Raw genomic sequence first — 16234 nt, forward strand, 5'->3', positions numbered from 1 at the left:
GTGGACAGAAAGCTTATTCTAAAAAATAACAGCCAGACATGACCAGAATCTTGGGAGAGATGTGGAAATTTAGATTCATGAAATTCAACGGACTCTAAACAAGATCAATCCAAAGAAGATGATTCAGATAAATTATAATCAAATTGTTAAAAGACAGAGTCTTCAAAAGAACACAAGGAAAGAGATTCCACACTGAAGGGAAACTCCATGCTTTCAGTGTTGTTTCTCAGCAGAAAATTTGCAAGCCAGAAAGGATTGGGCTAAAATATTCCACGTGCAGAAAGGGAAAAAAAACCTACCAATGAAGGATTTACAAACAAAAACTGTGCTTTAGAAATAAAGGAGATATAAACACATTCCTAGATGAACAAAAGCTGAGAAAGTTTATCACTGTTAGACTTGTCTTACAAAAAATGCAAATAGGAGTTACTCCTTCAAGATGAATAAAATGATGCTAAGTAACAGAAAATAGAAAAAAATATAAAATTCACTTGTAAAAGTAAATAAGTAATGAAATTCAGAAAACTAATACTGCAATGGCTGTGCAAAAAACACTTTTAATTCTAGTTTGAAATTAAAGATAAAAATATAAAAAACAAAACAGTCAAAAAAAAATTTTTTAACAAAATGGAAATATTAAGTACTTACCTGTCAGGAATTACTTTAGTGAAAATGGACTCTATTGTTCAATAAAAAATTAAATAAGCTGGATGAATAAGGGGAAAAACTGATTTAATAATATGCTACATGTATATATAGGCTAAGATAGAAAGAGATGTTCCATGGAAATAATAACCAAAAGAGATCAGAAATGGCTATACTTATATCAGATGAAATAGACTTTCAGTCAAAATCTGTCACATTTTTCTCAATATACACAGAATGTTCACCAGGATAGAATATATGTTGGGCCAGAAAACAACTATAAGCCAATTTTTATGATTGAAATCATATCAATATATTTTTCAGCAACAATGGTATAAAATTAGACAAGATGAATATAGGGAAATTTGCAAATATGCATAAATTAAGCAAATACTTCTGAACAACCAATGCAGCAAAGAAGATATTAAAAAGGAAATAAAAAAATACCTTGAGACAAATAAGAATTGAAATAGAGCATACCAAAACTTACAGTATGCAGCAAAAACAATGCTAAGAGGGAAAATTATAAAGGCTACATTAAGAAAAAAGAAAGTTTAGAAATAACATAACTTTATATCTTGAGGAAGTAGAAAAAGAAAACACAAAGCCAAAAATTAGCAGAAGGAAAGAAATCATAAAGATCAAGCAGAAATAAGTGAAACAGAGACTAGAAAGAATAAAATGAAGAGCTGTGGGTTTTTTTTTTTTTTTAAAGATAAACAAAATTGAAAAAACAATTAGGTAGACTTACCAAAAAAAAAAAAAAAAGTGGCTTGGGGGGGGGGGACTGAATAAACTAGAAGAAATGGATAAATTTCTAGACACAAGAAATGGAAAATCTGAATATACAAATGGCAGATTGAGGCAGTTATTGAAAACCTTCCAACATAGAAAAGCCCAGGACTAGTCTTCATAGATAAATTCTACCAAGAATTTAAATCAGAATGAATGCCCATTGTTCTCAAACTCTTCCAAAACAATTGAAGAGGAAATAATATTTTCAAACACATTTTATAAGGATAGTATTACTCAGATACTAGAACCAGATGAGGACTCTGTAAGAAAAAACAATTATATACCAATGTTGCTGATAAAGATAAATGCAAAATCCCTCAGCAAAATACTAGCAAATTGAACTCAGCAAATTGAATTAAAAGGATCATTACAATCATTAAAAGAGATTTGTCCCTGGGATAAAAGGGTTAGCAATGGAGCTAGCTAACATTGGACTGAAACCTCTGAAGCTGTGAGCCAAAATATTTCTTTCCTTCTTAAATTGTTTTCCTCAAGTATTTTGTTACAGTGATGAAAAACTAACACAGATGCCCACCCTTAGTCTAAGTATTCAACATAGTACTGGAAGTAATGACTTCTAATCAGGCAAGTAAAAGAAATAAAGGACATCCAAATTAGAAAGGAAGAAATCAAATTGTTGCTGTTTGCTGACAGCATGATCTTCTATATAGAAAGCTGTACAGATCTCACCAAAAAGTTGTTAGAACTAATAAACAATTCACCTAAGTTGCAAGATACAAAATCAATGAACAAAAATCAGTTGCACTTTTTACACCAACAGCAAACTATCCAAAAAAGAAATTAAGAAAACAATCTCATTTATCAAAACATCCAAAATAATAAATTTAACCAAGGAGGTTAAAGATCTATACACTAAAAACAACAAGACATTGATGAAAATAATTGATGAAGACACAAAAATGAAAAGATATTCCAAGTTCATGAATTGGAAGAATTAATGATATTAAAATGTTCATAATGCCCAAAGCAATCTATAGAGTTAATGCACTTTCTTCTGGGCTGGCTTAAATGTGAAGCAAAAGGGAGGGAAGAGTGACAGATCTTGAAAGCTGTCAACTGTCAAACATCAAAAATTGTTTCATTGATTAGCATGTGTAAGATCCTGGGTTTGATTCCAGGCATCAAACACATAAAAAAAGAAAAAAAGAAATAGTTTCATCCTCTTTATTTTATTTATTTTTTAACATTTATTTTTTGGCCGTACACAATTCCTTCCTTCCTTCCTTCCTTCCTTCCTTCCTTCCTTCCTTCCTTCCTTCCTCCCTTCCTTCCTCCCTCCCTCCCTCCCTTCCTTCCTTCCTTCCTTCCTTCCTTCCATGTGGTGCTGAGAATCAAACCCAGGAATTCGCATGGGCTTGGCAAGCGCTCTACCACTGAGCCACAACCCCAACCCCTCATCCTCTTTATTTTAATACCCAATAAAAATCTGCGCACATGTACAAACACAAAATGTACAGCATTGTTCCTCATAGTCCTGCTTGTAATATCCCCAAACTGAAAATAACCCAGTGTATGATCAATAGAATGGGTAAATAAATTGTAGTATACTCATGCAATATACACATCAGTGAGAAAAAATAATTGTGCAATAACAGATGAATCTCACATATTGCTATGCAAAAGAAGCCTGGTATAATACAGTTATAATTGTTCCTCAGTATTTGTGGAGGATTGCTTCCAGGACTCCTTGTGGATATCAAAATATGTGACTGATCAAATCCCTCCTATAAAATGGCATGATATTTTTGTATATAGCCTGTGCACACATGCCTGTATGCTTCTCCTACATTTTAATGAATGAATGAATGAATGAATTTTTGTGATACTGTAGACTGCACCTGGGGTGTGCAATCACTAGTTTCACCCCCAGCTTTTCTTTTCTTTTCTTTTTTTTTTTTTAAGAGATACAGAGGGGGATAGTAGAGGATAGGAAAGGCAGCAGAATACAACAGACATGAGTATGTCAATATGTAAATCAATGGAAGTGTAACTGATGTGATTCTGCAAGCTGTATATGGGGTGAAAATGGAAGCTCATAACCCACTTGAATCAAAATGTGAAATATAATATATAAAGAACTATGTAATGTTTTGAACAACCAACATTAAAAAAAATAAAAATTAAAAAAAAAACATGTCTGGTGAATTTAGGACTTTAACGTGGGAATCTTGTGAGGGGGGATATGGTATCTCAGCAGCTGATTTATTTGCCTTAAAATAGATTTACTGAATGTGTATAGATTGTACTCTTGGACTGATTTGCTGATGGTATACTTTCTAGGTGTATCTCCACATTTCAATGTCAAGATTTATTTTATATAAATTATGCCATTTATTGTATTGGTAATATTAGGGCTTTTCTGCACAGCTTTTATAATGTGAACAAATTAAGGATAACCAAATATTCCTGTCAATCTACTTTTTTTAGATCAATGTACAGATTCCAGATGTAAATAATAAACTCAAATTCATGAAAAAAAATAAATAAAAGCGATCTCAAAGTAAAAAAAAAAAAAAGAGAGAGATACAGAGATTTATTTAGAAAAGCAGAGACATATTCAAGGGAGAATGTGGGTCATCTCAAGAGTGAGAAGCTTTGGGGGTAAAACAAGGAATACACATTTGAGGGAGAATATGAGTCATCTCAAAAAGCAAGATGCAACCTCTTTAAGGTTTTTGAGACAAGTTATTTCTAAGTTGCTGAGGCTGACCTGGAATTTGCAGTCCTTCTGCCTGTGCCTCCTGAGTAGCTGTGATTACAAGTGTGAGCCAATTTTGAATCATCTCTAGATGACAGAATGTCTGTTCATGTTTAATTTTTTAAAATTTTTTTTAGTTGTGGATGGACACAATACTTTCTTTTATTTATTTATTTTTATGTGGTGCTGAGGATCAAACCCAGGCAAGCGCTCTACTGCTGAGCCACAACTTCAGCCCAATACACGTGTAATTTTTCCCCAAATGTTTTTCATCCATGCTTGGTTAAATCAGTGGATGCAGAACCTGAACATATGGAGAGCTAACTGTGTGTATTTTATAATCCTATTTGGACAAAAAATAAAAACGTGCAAAATGAACAGATGATGTCAGAAGCAAAGAAGAAAAAAGAGGTTATTTTTATGAAAAAAGTGAGTTGGGGGAGGGTATGAGGGTGGCTTCTGAGGCTATTGATAATGTTTTGTTTCTTGGCACAGACACCTAAGTGACAAAACTTAGTTCTCGGATCCAGTTAGATGGAAAGAGGGGTAATAAATTAAAACAAAAGATCTGGTTGGCAGGTTATAGATATATTATCTTTATTATATTTATATTTATATATTATATATATATTCAGTGATCTCTATATACTTGTATTTGCACATTTTAATGCCTGTTTATTACATTTCAACAAAAAGCTTACTTTAAAAAGAAAAAAAAGTCATCAATCTAGAAAGAGAACATTATTTCAGAAGTCCCATTTGCTCTACCCCAGTTTATACCTCTCTTATCCTGAGATAAAGTTTTTATCTCTAATGTATTAGCTTTACTAATTATATATGTATTCATAAATAATAGTTTTTTCAGTATACTTAGTTTGTAGTTTTACAAATAAAGCCATGCCATATTTGTTTTGTGATGTTTTCTTGTTATTAACATTTCAATAACATTTCCTTTTCTGTAACATCTAGGTTATTTTAAATTGTCATTGCTCTTGTGAAATTTTATAGCCTTCAGGAAAATATGTTAAGACTCTTTTACTAATCATAATAATTATGTTTAGATTTGTCTAGTTAATGTTGATATACAAATATACAATTTGTTAAAAGGGGGAAGATAATAGTTTTTTTCCTTTCTAGTCATTATATTTAAAATTTTATCTTTTGTCTTATAGGGAATAGAAGTTGACCCCTGGTGTACTCCATGTGTTCCTAATTCTAAACAGAGTGTTTTTAAAATTTTACCTTTAAGTATTATTATACTTTCTGCCAATCATGTTTGTGTTTTTAAAATCCAAAGACATTTCCTTTTATTTCTAGATTAACACCTATATCATGAGTGGACACAGAAATTTATTAAATGCTTTTTCTGCCTCTACTCTGGTAAACATAATTTTTTCCTCTAATTTTTTGATGTACTGAATCTTAGCAATTGTTTTCCTAATGTTCAATTGACACCTAATTTTTGGTATAAACATAGATTTGTTTTAATTTATAATAATTGTTGAATTCAATTAGGTATTAGGTTTTGTTTTTGTTTTAAAGGATATTGCATTGATGTTCAGGTCCTATGACTTTCCTTTCTCACACCACCTTTAATCTGATATTTGTATTAGGATGAAGTCAGGTTTATAAATTGAGATGGAAAGTCTTTCCATCCTAATTTGAAGAATTTGTGTCCAATTGAATTTATATTCTCAGTATTGTTTTGAAAAACTTCTCAGTTTAAAGTTTGGAGTTTTCTCTGTTAGAGAATATCTTACTATTCAGTCTATGTAGCAGTTTTAGGACTATTCATATTTGTCATTTTTTTTCTTAAATCGAAATTCGTAATTTATATTTCTTCATAAGTTGCCGTTTCATTGGAATTTTCTAATCTCCCTCTCTAAAGAGGGAGAAAAGAAAAGTCTTTTAGAGATCAGAGTAAGCTTGGATCCTGTGTGAACCCCTCTGCGTTGGGTAAAAGGCCCTCACAGTGACGCTTTGACCTGTCCAGATGGTGCTTTCCTGGAGGGCTACAGAAAAAGAGCGCAGCTTCTTCAAGGTCCAGCTTTGATTTTCAGAGGTTTTTTTTTTTTTTTTTAGAAAATAATGTTCCTCCAGCATTTCTAAAATGTGAAAAGTCTGCATAACAGACTTTGGGAAAGCCAGGATGTAGTGAGGAAGCCAGTTTTAAAAAGACTCAAACCCGGACCTCCGGAGTCCCCAGAAACAAGAGCGAGACTCCACAAGCCTGGGATTCCAGACCTACGGTTTTCGCGGCTTGGGCTACTCTCGCCTGCAGAGGGTGCGCTGCAGGCTGGCCCACCCACGGGAGTCTGTCTAGCGCGCGCCTTTCCCACCAGGTGCTTTCCCGCGCGTACACAACGAAAGGCAAGTCGGAATCTCGTGCGCCTAGGGTGTTTGGGGAAAATAAGACTGGGCAAGGCTTCTCTCTGCAAAACCACACACCATCACAACCAAGTGGTGGCACAAGGTGATAGGCATTTAATAATCATTTCATTAATTATTGGGCTTAAAAAAAAAAGTCACATTGGAGAATCCTCAGTGGGGTCTATACTTCTTGTTTTGGTAGGAAGCGACAAGCTCAGGAAGAGGCCTCTCTTTAATCCCAGTTGCAGTCGTCGGCGGCGAGTCTGACCAAACTGAGAAAGTGGCAGGAAGGGTCTTTCTTGTCCACCGTGTGGTGGTTTTCGTTTACTCCCAGTGGGTCTCAATTCTGATGCAAACCGCGTTTGTAACCGTGATTACAAAGGAATGTTTAATTCTTTTCTTTCCCTATTTCTTTACGGCTTAATTATTGACTGAGAGACACTATTGCATTATGCAAATTTGGTGTAAAATTTGGTAATAAGGGCAGGTATTTGGAGAAAATCAGAATTCTCTTTTCGTATCATTCCCCTGCTCTTGTGAGACACAAGAGAAAGGACTTAGCTTTCAAGTATATGAATCACACCATATTTGAAAAAAGGTTATCGGTGAAGATTTTATCATTCTGCTAAGATTACAGAAAAACGTATATTGATGTTCCAACTACCCCGCGCAGGACTCCAAACACTTGTTAAAATTTTTCACTAGCTTATGCGTCCAGGACCACGTGGCCTAATGGATAAGGCGTCTGACTTCGGATCAGAAGATTGAGGGTTCGAATCCCTTCGTGGTTGCATCGTTTTTTTTCCTTTTTCAGTTTTCTCTCTCCATTTCCCAAGCACCACTGTAGTATCTGATCCACTTTGGGAAAAAAGCGTCTCCGCTACTCTTTCAAGTGGGAAATGAAGTTCTACGTCCAGTAGACCTCTCTTGAGATCCGCTGTATTCGACCCCTCCTTTCTTAACTTGTACAAAGGCTTGCACTCGGCTAAGCAAACTACCCTTGTGTCGATTTGAGTGGGGTGGAGGTGGGGGCAAGGCATGAATCTTGATCCTTGAGGACCCTCTTCTAGCGGTTTGGGTGGGCCCTGGAAGTGAGGCGGGAACGTCAGGGATTTATGTTGAGGATCTGGTTCCCTCCGGGCAACCACCTATCTTCTTGCACTGGTCCACAGTAGGCATTCGGTTACATATTCGGCCCGCAGAGACAGACCCACTTACACACTAGGCATCTGGAGAACTTGGTCCTTTTGAAGTCAGGTTAACCAATGTCGCCCCCTTTCGAAAGAAAAACTTCCCACATTTCAAGGAACTGGAGAAACGTTATAAAACCCGTTTCTGATTCAGGAGGAGGCGACCAGCGACAGGACGCGGTCTCTCGGTTCCCGCATTCTCCCACCCAGTGGGCGGAATACTAGTCCGACTACCCGCAATATCCCGAAACCAGGTTTAGAAAGTATTGAGAAAAGTAAGAAGCAGTAACCCAGGCAAAGATCAGGACCAAGAGGGAGCGGCTTCTCTAAAAATGGAAAGAATCCGGCCAATATATTTTCATATTTTGATGAAATGAACAATATGAAGTATAAATCAGATTCAGGAAAGAATAACAGTTATAAATAATTTTAAATTATGAAAAAAATTTAATTAGTTGCCAAATATCTTCTGAGAAAATTCCAAGCCTCCTCTCTTACCAAGGCTTTTGTGTTTTGGTTTTTGTTTTCTTTTTTCTTTCTTTTCTTTTTTTTTTAATTTATATTTTTGGTTGTAGTTGAACACAATAACTTCCTCACACGTGCTAGGTAAGCGCTTCATCATTGAGCTACAACCTTAGGCCCCAGGTATTTCTTTAAAACGCTCAAAGAAGAAATAAATCAGAGATGCACATTCTTCCACAGTGTGTGTGTGTGTAGGGGGAGGTATGTGTGTGTGTGAAGAGGAGACCCACAACTACTCATGCAGAATGCCATAATGAGATTCCAGATATATCCTTTAAACGATTTTATCCAGCCATAATTGCCACAGAATGAGCTACACATGAGCTACACGTGTTTGACAATTCAAAAAATCATTATTACAATAAAAACAATAACACAGAGCTAATTGGGAATTAATAGAAATTAATTAACAGAATTGTGGGTGCCTGTTAATTTGACTCGTCCTTGGTCTGATTCATTGTCTGTTACTCATTTGTACAGTGCTATTCAAGTTTTGTTACATTGCTCTTGACATTAATAGGAATAATTATAGCTTCAATCCTTGCAGTTGCTTCTGTAACTGCCACTGCTGGAGTAGCTGGCCATTACTTTACATCAAGGCATTCAAACTGCGGATTTTGTGAGAACATGGCATCAAGATGTTCATTTATTACAGCAACAAGGAAAGGACTTAGACTCTCAATTGGCTACAGATGTGATCAATTTACAACACACTATTTCCTGGCTTGGCGATCAAGTGATTATCTTGACTACCAGAAGTGTTCTGAAGTGTGACTGGAATTCTTTCATATTTGTGTGACTCCTGTGCCATATAATACCAGTGATTCCTGGGAAACTGTTAAAAGACGGTTAAACGGACATCAAAATTTAACTTTAAAAATTATAAATTTGGGAAAAACTATTATAGACACCTTTAGTAAGACATTACCTGAACTAACAGGTTCTGAAATTTTACAAAAATTGTCTTCAAGTATTGCTAATTTAAATCCTTTATGTCATGTCTCTACCTTGTTGTCAACTTCTTTAGGTAACGCTGTAATAATTTTTGTTTTGTGTTTTGTTTTGTATATAGTCTTCCAATGCTGGAAAAAGCAAAGGCAACTGAAACATGAAACCTCTCTCTCTCTCTCTTTTTTTTATTGGTTGTTCAAAACATTACAAAGCTCTTGACATATCATATTTCATACATTTGATTCAATGATTCAAGTGGGTTATGAACTCCCATTTTTACCCCCTACACAGATTGCAGAATCACATCGGTTACACATCCACGTTTTTACATATTGCCATACTAGTGACTGTTGTATTCTGTTATCTTTCTTATCCTCTACTATCCCCCCTCCCCTCCCCTCCCATCTTCTCTCTCTACCCCATCTACTGTAATTCATTTCTCTCCCTTGCATGAAACCTCTCTTATCGATTCTGCTATTGTTAAGGTCTGTAAACAAGTCAAAATAACACTTGGTATTTTGCCAGGGGAATGTTAGAATTCGTAAACAAGTCTGATTGGTGCCTGGCAAAATACCAGAGGGAGTGGTTTGAGAAGTAACAAAAGCGAGCCATTAAGTGTGGAGATTCCTTATTGGTTGACTGATGTATCTAGTTTATGCTAATTAAGATAAGCTGCGTGGAATATATAAATAGCTCTGTTGTCCTACAATAATCGGCTTCCACTCCTGCTGTATCAAGGTACACAAGTTATTCATCACCCCCCCCCCCCCCCCCCGTTATTTTTCCCAGCCAGACGGGCTGCGGCAGCTATGGCTCATTTACAAAAACAAAAGGAGGGAAATATAAAGAATCAGATGTGACTGCATAACTATTACTGTCCTTGATGGAGTCTGTCTGCAAACGGGATATTCTGTCAAGGTATAGATAGGTAACAGCGAACATACTTGAAAACTAGGTGTCTGCTGTCCTTGGGAAGGCCTACTTGCAAACGAGAGGCTCCTTCAATGTTTAGATAAGGTAACAGCAAACATGCTTGAATACGATGTCTACTGTCCTTGGGAGGACTTCCCTATAAACAGGATGTTCTGCCAAGTGGGCTAGGAGGGGACTAAGAAAAATTTTATTATCTGTTCTTAACAGAGAGCAGAGCTCAACATGCTCCAGGCGGAGAATAGATTAGCCATGAGAAGCGGATCACTTCTGATTAGAAAGTAAAACTTCTATGCAATGTTTAATTAGCTGAAAGACCTGATTTGTTGATGTTGGAAGGCTGCCTTCTTTGTTCACAATACTATAAAAAGATTGCTTGTATACAATAAAGGACTTTTTTTTTTTTCTGCTGCTGCTTTGCTTGCTCTGCTTCTTCTTTCTTTCTCATGGTGAATTACTGCAACAATCTCCCAAAGTTTCCTCATGCCCCTGTACTTTTGAAATCCCTGCGACCTCCCACAATACTGATCTGCTTTCTGTAGTGCTGTTTGCAGTTTTTAAAATATCATGTGTCTGAAGTTTTTGTAATTTTATGTTAGTGGGACTATACAGTATGGAATTTAGAAAATTATTTTTGTCATAATCATCATCTTGAGATTCATCAATCTTTTTGCTCGCATGACAAATTCACTTATTATTATTGCTGGATGGTATTCTGTCCTATGGATATACTTCAATTTGTTCAACCTGTTGATGAACATTTAGAATATATCCAGATTTGAGCTAATATAATAAAGCTGCTATGAACATTTGTATAAAGTGATTTGTGTGAATATATGATTTCATTTTCTTGGGTAAATACCTAGGAGTTGAATGGCTGGGTTATATAGATAGGTGTGTATTTTTTTTTAATTATTTTTTTAAAGGACACTGCTGAACAAACTGGTATCACTTTTGTACATAACCTGGTTGGAACATTACAAGAAAGGAAAATCATAAATCAATCTCACTCTTGAAAAATAGATGTAACTCATCCTGAAAGTTAAGGAAGGAACTGTACACAGTTGTTTAAGATGAATTATAAGTCATTTTTGTCTTGAAAGTCTAACTTATCTTAGGCTCTAAGAAAACAAGGTGGGTGTATACTTAGAAATAAAAATAAAAATTTGTGATCACCTTAAATATAGATAGAAACAGTATTTGATAAAAATTCAGCATTAAATAGTGATTAATACTAAAAGCATCACAGAAGATGATTTCTTTAACCTAGTAAATGACATATTAAAAAATTTTATAGTAGATATCAATCATAAATGGGAAATAGGTAATACTGAAAACAGTCCATTTCAGACTGGTAACAAATCAGGGATGACAATTCTTATCACTTCTATTCAAGATTACAGACTCCTGTGTGCCTTATTTATTGCCTTTTGCAGACAGTTTACAAATAATAACAATAAAAGCTAAAGTGATTGCAAAGGAAGAAACAAAATTGTCATTATTCTCAAATGATATGATTATATACAAAGGTAAGTTTTGGGGTTATGATAGATCTATTACAATATAGTGGGTTGTAAAATCTAATAGATTGAGCCGAAATGAATGAAAATAAATTATATAGCATATGTTACATGAGAAAATGAGGAAATTCTAAACTCTTCACTGTTTTTATGTACAATAAGCCCTTTTATTTTATTTACTCTACATGAACTCCAGAATGTGATAGACAAACTATCTATTCTTTATTTTTTATTTTAATTCATCACTGATAAATTTCACTCAGAGCTAATGACAAGCATGTGGAAAATGTGAGCCATACTTGCTCATTCAGACTGCCACTTACTCTAGAGATCTGGAAGTCCTGGGTCTTTCAGAGTGAGAACTCTGAGCTTGGTGCGAGAACCTAAGAAGACTGAAGGTTATCTCATTGTTAAATTTGAATAGCCCGAGACCTCAAATGATTCTGTAGTCTTCCAGCTATAGCAAGAACAGAGAAAACCCAATGCATGGGATAATGAGATGATCCTCAAAAGTAATAAATAAATAGCTATCTTATCTTAAGTTCTTACTTTATGCTCAGAACTTTATAGTAAATGCTTGTATCCATCTTTTATATCTATATAGCAATCCTTACTCAAATTTAGTGGCTTAAAACAACAATTGTCTACCATGTTTACAATTCTGCAGGTAAACAGCTTGAGCTAGGATTAATTGTCAATATGTTGCTGGTTTTGTGTGGAGTCATTCATGTAAATGTATTCAACTGGCAGCATGGATGGTCCAAGTTGAAGACTGTCTGTAACTTGGACTCGATGGAATAAGACAATCCTAATTTATCCTGTGTAGCTTGTCAGTTGGAATGGCTGGAATGGCTGAGATGACTGGGACTCTAGTTAGTCTATCCTCTAAGAGTCTAGATGAGGTTTCTCTATACCATAGACCAAGGTAACAGGAGGGCAAGAGGAGAAGTTGCAAGGCTTCTTGGAATTCCCAAAATATCATTTACACACATAGTGTCCACAGCATTCTATCGATCAAAGCAATAATAAGACAGCTGACATTCAAGGGGAATGGAAAGAGACCCCATTTCTTGAAGGACACCAGTGCAAATTACATTACAAAAGAATGTATGTTTAGGGAGGGAATTTGTGGCCATTAAACAATTGATGACTTATTATTAAAAATTGTGAATAGCTCCTATTGAGATATCTATTGTACATCATTTCTTAAGCTTTGGTCCAAGTTGGTCTGTGAGTCAGGTTTTAAACCTACGTTTCCAAGATAGGCAGGTAGGGTTGGGACCAGTGAGAATGTTGCATTCCAAAATGTAGCAGTAGCTGGAACAGAACTGGTAATGAAGAACATTTGCACGTGAAAATTATAAATCTTTGGTAAAGTGGAAGAGCTCTAAGCCTATCTCTAGAATGTCTCAGACAATGTTTAAAACCTGGAGGGTGAGGGGCTAGAGTTGTAGCCCAGCGGTAGAGGGCTTGCCTTGTACGTGTGAGGCAGCACTGTGTTCGATTCCAGAAGCTCATATAAGTAAGCACATATAAGTAAGCATTTAAAAAAACATTTTTAAGCATTTAAAAAAACATCTAAAGGCCCATCAACAACTAAAAAATATTTTTAAAAACTCTGGAGGGTGAGATTAATGTCTTACACACGGGCTTCCTGCTCAACTCTAAAGGGTTGGAATGGGGCAAAACTTTTCCAAGTCTTTTTCAAGACTCAATACCTGTGTCTCCGTTGTTAACTATCAGCAACATGGACTTATTAAAAGTGTTAAGAATTCCAGAGAAAGTCTAAAGGGATGAAGAAACTGAGGTAAGGAAAACAGGTTCAAGGACAGGACATTTCCCACTAAGATAATTAGTTTTAAAAATCTCCCTCATTTCAGAGAGCTGATAAATCAGAAAGAATTATTTTTCACTAATTTTTCTGTGAACCCGAATTCTAAGCCTGAGCTATGATGCTCAAGAAACTATGGAATCAAATACTCTGAACAGGTGTTTCAGCAACTGCCAAATGTTGTCAAAGCTTTCGTTGAGAAGTCAGCATCAAAAGCTAAGATATAGTGACACCTCTCACGCAGAATCTTGGAAATCTTCAGATAAATCACAATCAGAGCCTGGGAATGGTTTATCATAAGTCACAATATAGTTCCTTAAAGGGGACTCAAATTTAGTGTCTTTTTCATTTGCATAGATAATAGTAAAACTGCTCCAGGTGAGGCTCGAACTCACAACCTCGGCATTGCTCACGAGTTGTACTGCCATATAAGTACCGCGCGCTAACCGATTGCGCCACTGGAGCCACCGCAGGTGGTGCCTCAGGGACGTTAAGTGAAGATACATTTACAAATGATGATTAAAGAGTAATTGCTCTTAAAGTTTTGTTTTTGATACTAAATACTATGAACAAAAAAGACACAAGGTTTCCACGAATGGGATTAAAAGACGTAAACAAGGGAACTCCGGAATTAGCCGAGTTTGTCTTCCCTTGTCCCACCCCTCGCCGCAAAACAGAGGCACGCAGAGACTGAGGGTGGCAGTCTTCAGTACCGCGGTTAGAATGAAAGAAGTCACTTTAGCTCAGGAAAAGATGGAAGCTAAGATGGCTGCATGCAAAACAGACGTTTCGCTCTGAAACTGTGCCTCTTGGACCTTATATCTTCGCCATTCTACTTTTCTGCACTTCCACTCTGCATTCAGCTAGCCTTCCTTTGCTTTAAATGCTGCTGTCTCAACCCGACTCGCCCGCTTTTAATTTATACTTTGCTACCCTGAAACATTCAAAGAGATACTTCCTTTACAAAAAAAACTGTTTTAGATCTACAGCACTGCAAATAATAAGAATGATAATAATTATTTATTCATAAAGGAAAAATATTTTAAAATTATGATTGCAATATAAGCTAAACAAATGCAAGAAAACAATAAAAATTTTTTGAAAAATTTCTGAAGTCTTATATCTTAAGAAATCCATTGTTAGCATTTGTTGTTTTTTGTTTAGGCTTTTTGTTTGTTTTTGTTCTATGAAGAATTACACATATAGATTAAATATTTTTAAACATTTTCGTTAAAGGTTTCAAACAATGTGAACAAAATGGCCCCTCTTACCAGCACATTTCTTTTTATTTTTTTCAGACTGAATATTCCTTAGTCCTCCAGTGACACATAGTTATCTAGTGGGTTTCCCATGGTAAATCCACTATAGCATTCCACATTTCTGAACTTCTGATCCCTTAATTCTGCCATCTGTCACAGCAGATGACATTTCTACTACATTTAGCAAGAACCACTTCTTTTTCTAAGCAGGAGGTATCCTAATAGCGTGCTAAGTTCATGGTAGCATATAAAAATTTTGTATTCAGGGAAAATGCTACTATATCAATAAACTCTTCTTAGACTCTAGTTGTACATGGGGTAATTGCTAAGTGGATAGCAAACAACATCTACATTGCTTTCAAGCAAGAAGGACATGGGTTTAACCACTTTTAATAGTTTCAGGGGTTCTGGCAAATCTGGGGAATTTTGATGTTTTAATGCATCAATTCAAAGGTCCATCCAATGTCTCCAGGTTTTATTTCCAATCATTACCAGGACCTTGGCATAGGAGATATTGTGAGGATAGCCTTAGGCCTAAGCCTAAGCAACTCCATTTTAAAACTCCTGTTTGAAACCTGCAGTCTCACCAGGCACCCCTAAAGGAGCCTTCCAGTATGGCCCTGTGGCACAAACAAGTCACTTCTCCCCACCCTGATAAACTCAAGAGTGAAGTCTCTGGCAGGCTGTCCTGGCTTGATAAGAGGGAAAGGCACCTGATAAGAGAGAAAGGTGAAAAGATCAGGATGGGGACCACCAGACCAGATGTTTTAATCCCAGGGTAAATGATGTCACTGAGATACCCGGTGGCAGCTGATAAGGATTGAAAGAGGGTGTCAAAAGCCCCCAAATTTGGTATAAATAATAGAGCTAATAAACAGACATCCAGCCATCCGACAATGATGCCCTCATGCTGAGAGTCTGATGAGGACCTGGACTGACATCCCAACACTTCCTGATCCTCTGCATTTTCCTCACTGCTCTAAACTCTACAGCCACATCTTGACCCTGGTGAGAGCTGCAACTTCTCCCTATGAACTTCTCCTTAATCAGCCATCAGCTCCATCCTTGAGAAGCCTGCCTTGGTTCTTGACCTGATCACCACTGTCTGAGTGAGTATGCATCTGCTGGACTTAAAGCCTAAGGCTTGACTTTTGAACTGACACTTGAACTTAGCATGCAGGGGCAATGTCTATCATTAGCCAGTCATGATTAAGTGTGTTTGCAGTGCTTAGAATTAATTAATCTGGAATTGTTTGCTGTGAATTGATTATGTCTATTGCAGTGCCTAGCATTAAGGATTGTTGTTTTCTTGATTAAGAACCTATGAAGTGAAATTGTATTGAGTAATTTGAGTGAATAAAGCATTGAAAGGGGCAGAAGCTCGTGGACATTCTTTATTTCTCCCCCTGGACTGCATAAGTCACACCTTTTGCCAATCACAACAATAATCTAGGTTTGGAATATAACTTTCTTTGAAATTCTGCTATTCCTATGATTAAGTC

At 36.1% G+C, this 16234-nt stretch overlaps 2 non-coding genes across 2 annotated transcripts; one reads left to right on the forward strand and one right to left on the reverse strand.

Annotated features, from left to right (window-relative positions):
- Positions 1-7247: 7247 nt before the first annotated feature.
- On the forward strand, positions 7248-7320 carry Trnar-ucg (transfer RNA arginine (anticodon UCG)). The gene has a single exon. It is a non-coding gene; the product is annotated as a tRNA-Arg (tRNA).
- A 6523-nt stretch (positions 7321-13843) lies between these two features.
- Positions 13844-13938, reverse strand: Trnai-uau (transfer RNA isoleucine (anticodon UAU)). The gene is made up of 2 exons: positions 13901-13938; positions 13844-13879 (listed from the first exon to the last, which is right to left on the reverse strand). It is a non-coding gene; the product is annotated as a tRNA-Ile (tRNA).
- Between the last annotated feature and the right edge of the window lie 2296 nt (positions 13939-16234).

This window comes from Ictidomys tridecemlineatus, chromosome 8 (genome assembly GCF_052094955.1).
Source record: "Ictidomys tridecemlineatus isolate mIctTri1 chromosome 8, mIctTri1.hap1, whole genome shotgun sequence".
NCBI lineage: Eukaryota > Metazoa > Chordata > Mammalia > Rodentia > Sciuridae > Ictidomys > Ictidomys tridecemlineatus.